Source organism: Camelus ferus, chromosome 2 (assembly GCF_009834535.1).
Source record: "Camelus ferus isolate YT-003-E chromosome 2, BCGSAC_Cfer_1.0, whole genome shotgun sequence".
NCBI lineage: Eukaryota > Metazoa > Chordata > Mammalia > Artiodactyla > Camelidae > Camelus > Camelus ferus.
Genome location: NC_045697.1, coordinates 78,903,789 through 78,912,136, shown reverse-complemented (window position 1 = coordinate 78,912,136; position 8,348 = coordinate 78,903,789). Strand labels below are relative to the sequence as shown.

At 35.6% G+C, this 8,348-nt stretch overlaps 1 non-coding gene across 1 annotated transcript; it reads left to right on the top strand.

Moving 5' to 3' along the window:
• Positions 1–1,461: 1,461 nt before the first annotated feature.
• Positions 1,462–1,598, top strand: LOC116659385. The gene has a single exon (XR_004314751.1). It is a non-coding gene; the product is annotated as a small nucleolar RNA SNORA76 (small nucleolar RNA).
• The last annotated feature ends 6,750 nt before the right edge of the window (positions 1,599–8,348 follow it).

Sequence of the window (8,348 nt, the reverse complement as noted above, 5' to 3'; positions counted from 1 at the left end):
ATTATGTTTCTTGAGTTGTGAATGGTTTACTTTCTATATTCCTCTTTTTCTATGTAAATTACTTAATGTTAAAAAGTATTTATAATGGTTTATATTTTGCAAAAGCCTAAATATGCAACATTTAGTTGTAATATCTAATAATCATATACTCAAATGTTTTTAGAACAACCAAAATAACTCCCACAATGGGTCATTTAGACCTGTATAGGTGTTATAAATTTTTATTCTAGGTAAGTTTTTGAGAAATTGTCTTTTTGGTGGGTAGATTCTAGTATGGTGATTTTCTAATCATAGAAAAGTACTGTGCTATGCAAATAAAATCGTGGCGTTTCTTTCTCTAGGATCTGTTGGAACAGTTTAGATAGTCTTTCTTGGAGGACATGTATAAATTAAATTCTGTGTCTCTCTCAATCTCTCTTACTCTCTCTTTTCTATATAAATGTATATATATATGAACTTGCTTTTGCTATACAGTTTTGTGTAACAAAACAAATGAGTGGGAAGAAGTAAGGATTAAAAACAGATAAAAATTAGTGAAAGCTAAGCATAAAAAGTAGTGCAGATTATATTATTTATTTTTTAAGATAAAAATTATTTACTAAACTGTGTTTTTTATTTAGAAAGAATTACATTAAATGTTATAACCATGTGAGTAATAACCATGACATTGATGGTGTTTTTTTTCCAAAGAATCCAATGCATTTTCTAAAGAACTTAATAGGCACAGCTTCAAATTATTAATTAAAAAAAAAAAGATGCTATAGTGTTACTATAAAATTAAAAAAGCTTGGGATTGAAAAATATCTTGATTGTAGACTTCTAATCTTTACATTTTCTTATTATAGAGTCTACAAAATTCAAACAGTTTTTCTTCTATTGTATTCCTGTTTAAATACTGATAATTGAGTGGCAGACAAAGAAATTTATGGTAAATGATATGATTGTCAAAATATTTGGTACTTCTCTCTAAAGGACTCTTATTTATTTGGCACCTTTCTACTAGGGGTCTTGACTATGTCAACTTGGCCAGGTTACTTATTTTGACCAGCAAAATAAGTTACAATGAAATAAGTAAGGGTACAAGTGACATATGCTACTTCCATGCTGAAGTTTTAAGAGCCCATTCTGATTTCTTTCCTCTTTGCCATAAGAGGTCCACATAGGGCCGCTTATTCAGACTTGTACATGAAATGAAGAAGATATTGAGCAGAGTCACAGCTCATCCGTGATAAGCATAAATGTGAGCAAGAAATAAACTTTTATTGCTTAATCCACAAAACTTGAGATTATTAATTACTGTAACATGACTTAGCCTGAGATGACTAAAGCAGTTGAAAAATTTAATAATGAAATAAAAGTAGATGTATATAAAAATACATGCGAATTCTTTTTTTTCTCAAAGAAAAAAAGTACAACTCAATGTCTTCATATAAAAAATAGATTCGCTATTGCGCTGCCTTTGAGCCCCCTCCGCCGCGTGTGTGGCGCCTGTGCGTGGTGCCTGCGCGTGGGCTGCAGCGCCAGAGCATGCGCTTGCGCATAACTGGGGCCGTCTGGCTCCGTGGCGGCGGCGGCCCTTTAAACCGCGAGCAACATGGTGGCGCGGGGCTGCCGGCGGGTGAGGGTCTGTAGCGCTCCGGCCTCAGACTCTGGCTTTCGCCAAGGCTGAAAGTCCTTCAGGAGACGTCGGGGACTTCTGCAGTCTCCACGACTTATTGCCTCGCATGTCCTGTGCCTTCTCTGTAAGTCTGAGTGTCATCTCTTCGTGGGGCTCAGTGAGACGTGCAGGTTCAGTTAAAACAAAGAAACAAAAAACAAACTTTCTGAAGTTAATTTTTAAAAGACGTTTGTCCCAGAAAAGTCGATAGCTCAACCCAGTAGGGTCTCTGTTGTGTTTCAGTATCTCCTCAAAATGCAATTGGTTTCAAGCTAAAGTAAACTTTTGTGGAGAGGTTTAACAAGATTTTCAGACATTATCGGTTGGAAATGGGAATTGTGTTTTGCGTTTTGGAATTCAGTGTACCCAAATGAAGTACAGCATGATTTATCAGTTGAAAATAGACACTACAGTGAACAGGTAAGATAACTGTTAATGAAAGTTTGAACCAGTAGTTTCTTATTAGAAAGTAGGTATATGAGTATGTGTAAAGAGAATCAAAAAGAGCACAGTTAAATCAAGATACTTCAAACAATACAACAATCTTGAAAACAGAAAGATGTGAGAATGAAGGTGCAACTCTGATGAATATGATAAAAGCCCAGGAGAGAGACGATAAAGTATGCCCTGCTCCGCAAACCCAGAACATACTCTGATTGCTCTAGTGCTTACCTGCCTTCTTAGTATATCATGTCCTTGATTGCCCAGGAAGCCCTTAAAGTCCGTGAGGCAAAAGAGGCTAGTTTTACCTCTAGAACTAGTCACAGAGGGAACAGGAAAGTTTATTCAGCTCACTGATACCTTTGCTTCTCTTGTCCAAATGGTTTCGGGGTCAGAGTTGCCTGCACTTTGCTGAAAGCCTACTCACTCTGCAAGAGTGGGCCCCATGCATGCATGCTTAGTTACCAGGTCTCTGTAGCACAGACACTGGGCCAGGGTGACCAAGTCTGAAAAGCTTCCTACATCACACGTTGTATCCAACATCCTAGCCCTGGGAATGCCTTCTGTCCTTGTTTAACCCTGAGCTAACAGCCTAGACTTCCCTTTCCTTAGGGATTCATTGCTCTTTATTTCTGTAAGACATGGTTGGAGCCATCATGGTCCAGGACTTCCTGTGAAAATGACCTACCGTTTTCTTAGTAACAGCTCTGCTTATGAAGGAATGAAGCATCTTTCACTAGTGTAGTCAAAAAGCACAAGCTGTTTTTCATCTCCCAGGACCTCAGGTGCCTTGTTACCGCACACACACACACACACACACACACTCCCTACATGATTTGGTCAAAAGAGAGAAATCCTTTTCTCTAATACACTCCTCTGTTTACTGTCATTATTTTCTGGTCATTGGCATTGATACATTTCTGTGAATATTTGGAGCTTTTCTTCTGCCTTTATTCTTTGAGTCTTTTAACCCACTGAGGAGAAACAGCCTGGGCTATTATTCTTTGGTGAATAATTAAAAGTGGTGGTGATGAGCGGTATGCAGAACTGGTAAGGCCGAAATATTCCAGAGTTTTGCTGCTAGGGATCCTGTCTTGCTACTTTACTTCTAAGTGTGGGTCAAAGCAGGAATTTCTGAAACTGTGAGAAGTGAGATGTGTCTTCTGTGACAGTGGCCAGGACCTTAAAAAAGTTAGAGACCATGACCATTCCATAGAATTTGAACTTGGACTTTCTATCACCTTTCCAAAGGACATTGCCACTTTTTATTCTGTTCTTTACTGTCTTTGCTGCAGTTGTAAGAGTAGCTGTTTATCTTTGAGCATCCTCCCATCCCCTTCTCAGTCTGAGGACCAGTGTCCACAGTTGAGATTATTCTCCAATGTTTCTTAGTTCTTGAAGTTTAAAAACTCGTCAGGCAAGTATGCTTCCAAAAGGAATCTTTGGTCTGTATAAATGCTAAGTTGTTGTATAACATATATATGTACATACACACATATATGCTTTTTTAAGATTGCTTTCTTTTCTTTCTTTCTTTTTTTTTCCTGAGGGGAGGGAGGCAATTAGATTTGTTTGTTTATTTATTTATTTATTATTTTAATGGAGGTACTGAGGATCGAACCCAGGACATCTCGTGCTTGCTAGTCATGCACTCCACCACTGAGCTATACCCTCCCCACAGGAGTGTTTTCTTTAACTATTTCATGTTTGTACTGGATTTCCTACTTTCTATGGGTGGAAGTTCTCTGATTGTTTTTTAAATTGAGTTCTTAGTGTCTCTAGCATTAAAATTTGAGGATTTTAGCTATGATTTTGGCTTGCTGTGCTACGATTTCTTCTTACTGATTCTTTGTTCTTTTGTATCATTCTCCTTTTTTCTGGCCTCATGTATGTTCCTCTTCAATCTCAGTAAGTATTTACAAGTACGACAGACGATTTTGAGTCATTCTTCACTGTGGCCTATTGAGTTAGCACCTATTTCTGGCATCTATTTTGGGGGACGTTATTTATTAGTTCCCTGCCTTCCCCTGTCATTTGTTGCTGGCCAAACATTCAGGACTGTTAGCTCCATTCTTGAGCCTATTCAGGTGTTTTAGGGAGATGGCCATGGTCTTGAGGTTCTGGACCCCCTTGAAAGCAAGTGTTTTGCAGAGCCCTATGCATTTCAAGGCCTAAGTAGTCACCTATGCAACATACTGACTGTTCAACATAAGCCACCTAAAAGAAAATCTCATGGCATAAATTTGATGATTTTTACATAAAGCAGAACATAAATAACACAGTTTAAATAACATTTTCTTTAATTTTAATAAAGCTCTGTATTTCACTAAAAATGGTAAAGATTCAGCAGACTTAAGTAGGGAATTAAAACAAATATAAATATATATATACAGGGAATTACCAATGTTTTCTAGCACTCTAACTTTATTATGCTATTTGGCCAGGTTAAAAAGTTAGTCATCTGTGGTTTGCCATCCCTTGAAAGATTGCAGAGGAGACTTTTTAGCCTACAAGTCTCAGAGTTATCCTGGATTATTTCTAAATTTTGACAATGTTTTGAAATGATACTTTGACCTTGAGAACCCTGGGGGCTCCAAGAATGCATTTGAAACTACTGGCTATCTGGGCTTTGAATGATTCATCCTACAAAAAATAACTGTTTTTTTTTTTTTTCTCATGGTATTGTCCAGTAGGAAGGAGCCCCTTAAAATTATATGGTTTGTTATGATGATTGTCATTTGAAAATTTTGGACAGCTCTTTCCCACTAATACATCCAAAAATGAAATCAATTATCAAGTTTCATTACCCTTCTCTAAAAATTGGATCCATTTTTTCTTAATCACTTATAAATACCAATATATTTCAATGGTAATACTAGTATATTCAAATAATATATTAAACATACACCTAGTTATTGTCCTTATGGGATTATATAACTCTTTCTGATTACTTTGATTATTCTGGTGCTCAGCACAAATATATTTTCAGTGATAATATAATCAGCAGAGAAGATTTTATTATCACTAAACCAATTCTGTCCCAATCTAGTGACCCTTAGTTTGAGAAGTAAGAAATGAAGTTAGAGTAAATGACTATTGATTGGCATTGGTCTCTAGTTTTTAGGATTCAAAATAAAAGAAGAGGCTGAAAAAAAATCATTACACACTAACACATTTATCCCAAATGGATTTATAAATTAGTGTCTAAATATTTATGGGAAAATAGTGGATAGTAAATGGTTGGGTTGTATGAGTATTGGGCATCAAGTTATGTTCCCTCTCTTTCTATTTCAATTCAGCTTAAAAATCTCTTCACTTAAAAAAGTGATTGCCTAGAGACCTTTGAAGCCAGGGAGGATGATGGGGGGCAAGAGGTTTATTCCCAGGGTCACACTTCATTTGCATAAGCTAGTAGCCATAGGGCACTGTGGAATGTCTGTAAATAGATTACATTACAGAAGTTCAGCTTAAAGGGACTCAAATAAATCCTAAAGCAAACATTTTATATTGCTTCGGGTTCTGCTGTAATAAAAATATTTTCGTAACACAACATTCTATGAAGGCAGGAAATGAAGCAGGAGGGTCTCCACATCTTTTTTCGGTGCACTGTTATGAAATGTTTTAAAGAAGACAAACACAATATTCTTATTATCTTAACAAAAGTTATTCAAAACAGGATTATGTCATTCTACGTGGCTGTCATGAGGTAGTAAGACAAATACAAATCTCTCTCTCTCTCCCCTCTCCTTCTATCTTGGCATCTTGGCTTTGTCTCTTCTGGACTCTTACTTTTTTACCCTGCCAATCTTTCAGGTTCACTGCTGTGGGATCTGTCCAATAACAGCATGCCTGGAAGTACTGAATATTGCATTCTGCTCTCCAAAGGAATTTTGGTCAGAAAGCATGATTTAAAACCCAAAGATCAGATTTAAACATTGCCATCTCTGAAAAAAGAATGAAGGTGAAATATACTGTTTTAATTCTGACACAGCAAAAGGGGACTGTTCCATAAAATAAGTCATAATTAAGTTTGAATTTGAGTGAAAACAATGGAAGACATCACTATGCCCAGCCCAATTTCTCAGATTATAATATATATATATATAAAACCACATATGCTTTTACTTTAAAATGTGGGTAACAGATCAATTCTTCAAATAGAAATATGCTGCTGTAAATGTGATTTTAATGAAATTTGTACCATTAGTATATACTTTCATGATTTTGCATGCTGGTTTTAAGAAACTGAGAGTCAGTACATTTCAAATTTGTAGGTCATATTCTGTATTCTACCAAGCCTAACATTTTGTTTATTTTTGTATCCATTCATTCATTCTTTGAGCATTTACTAAGCACTCGCTGGATGTCAGGCTCCATGCTAGGTGCTGAGCAGAGATAATGCTGGGATTCATCCGAACTGGGGACCAGGAATGAGAGAGGCTAAATGGTGCACTGGACTGATCCTACACTTTAAAATTGGGTTCACCAGGTTCAAGTACTACTTGAACTAGTTAGTTGAGCAGTTTGAAGTTAGACACATCACATCTCTGAGTCTTAGTTTCCTCACTTGGAAGAAGGGTCAGCAAACCTATCCTGCAGGATACTTGCAAGGTTTGTGGAAAACTTAGGGAAGATGATTGGTACTATGTGTATCATGTAGATCTTGAAAACACCATAGCCAATTTCATTATTATGGTTGTCACAGACTTATAGTATTTAAGTGTTTAAGTAATTTAAGTAAGCAATTTAAAATATTTATCAGTGATATGGGATTGCATTTTTAATGGTTTCAAACTGAGCAGAATAGGTCTCAGTAAAGTGTTTTTTATTTGCATTTACGCGAGCACTACACAATTGAAGTAAGTTTTAATGGACTTAGTCATGTTATCTAAATATAAGGACTAGTACATCTGAAAATCTAGAGGCTTAATCTAGAATTGGTATTCAAAAAGAACATCCATAAAAGAAGTAAGACGTGTTAGTCTAGGAATCATATCAATCTCTCAACATACAATGCCGTAGTATCTCTTTCATTGTACGTGCCCCAAACTTCCATTTCTAATTAAAATATCCCCACATCTTCCATACATATCTGATTATGAGAAGGTGCAAGTTATAACATTGTCCTATAACAGAAAAAGGAGAAATAAAATATAGAGCACGTAACTACTTTGTTTTTCCTGTTTTTCCATGGAAATACTAGTCTTTTATAGTAATTTAATCAGATAATTTCAATTTATATTACTTTGTGTTTCATCATATTTACTTTTCTAATAACTACAATTATTCTCAGACTGAACATTACATTTTTCTCCTAGAATAGATGTGCTTAAATTGAAAAAATCCAATTGAATAAGAGCATGTAACAAGAAAATGTAATCCATCCTTATTAAAAAAGGCGGCTTACCTTTATCTGGGTGTTAAATAGTACAAATCCATGAGAGCCAGTGAATGTTTTGAAGTCAAAACGAAGGGCATTACTAAGGCTGAAGTGGATTTGTCACAGAATTATATGTATTACCTCAGAAATAGGTTATTATATCTAGGAAGGGCAGGGGGAAATATGAAGAAATAAAATAAGAGAAAGACCGTTTGATTTTCATATATCTTTGCCTGGGTGAAATACTTCTGATATAGATTTTTATGCAAAATATACTTTAGATAAATAAAGTCCAAAGCAGTTTAAAAGAGCTTTACACCTAATTTATTAAATAGGATATGTTTTCTAGAAGAAGGCTTCAGATGAAGATGTCTTTGACTATTAAGAGCTCTAATAATAGCATTATAAAGAATTCTGGCATAGACACCAGGCATTATGTAGGGTGGCATCTATTTTGACTGGGAACCCATACGCTTAGCCCACAGGATTCACGTTCAGTTTAGTTTAGTTCGGTTTAGTTTGTATGTCTTTAAAATATTTAATGTATTATGAACCATGCATTTCTTGTTAAAAGGTGTGACCACTTACATAGTTTTCAAAATTTTTACAGTGGCAGTGACAAAGCAACATTACTTTAAACATGGATTTTTAAATAAGGCATTAAAATGTACTGATTCATATGTGGTTGTAGTGCTCTTGAATTTATTTACAATGAAAATAACAAAAAAACAGTGAGAAACAGCACTTCACTGGATAACAGCACTTAATATATAGTAACCATAGCATGGTTTGGGATAAAATTACCTAATTAATTGAAAGAATTTCATTATAATGGGATTTCACCTATACATTGGACCCTTCAGCACAGAT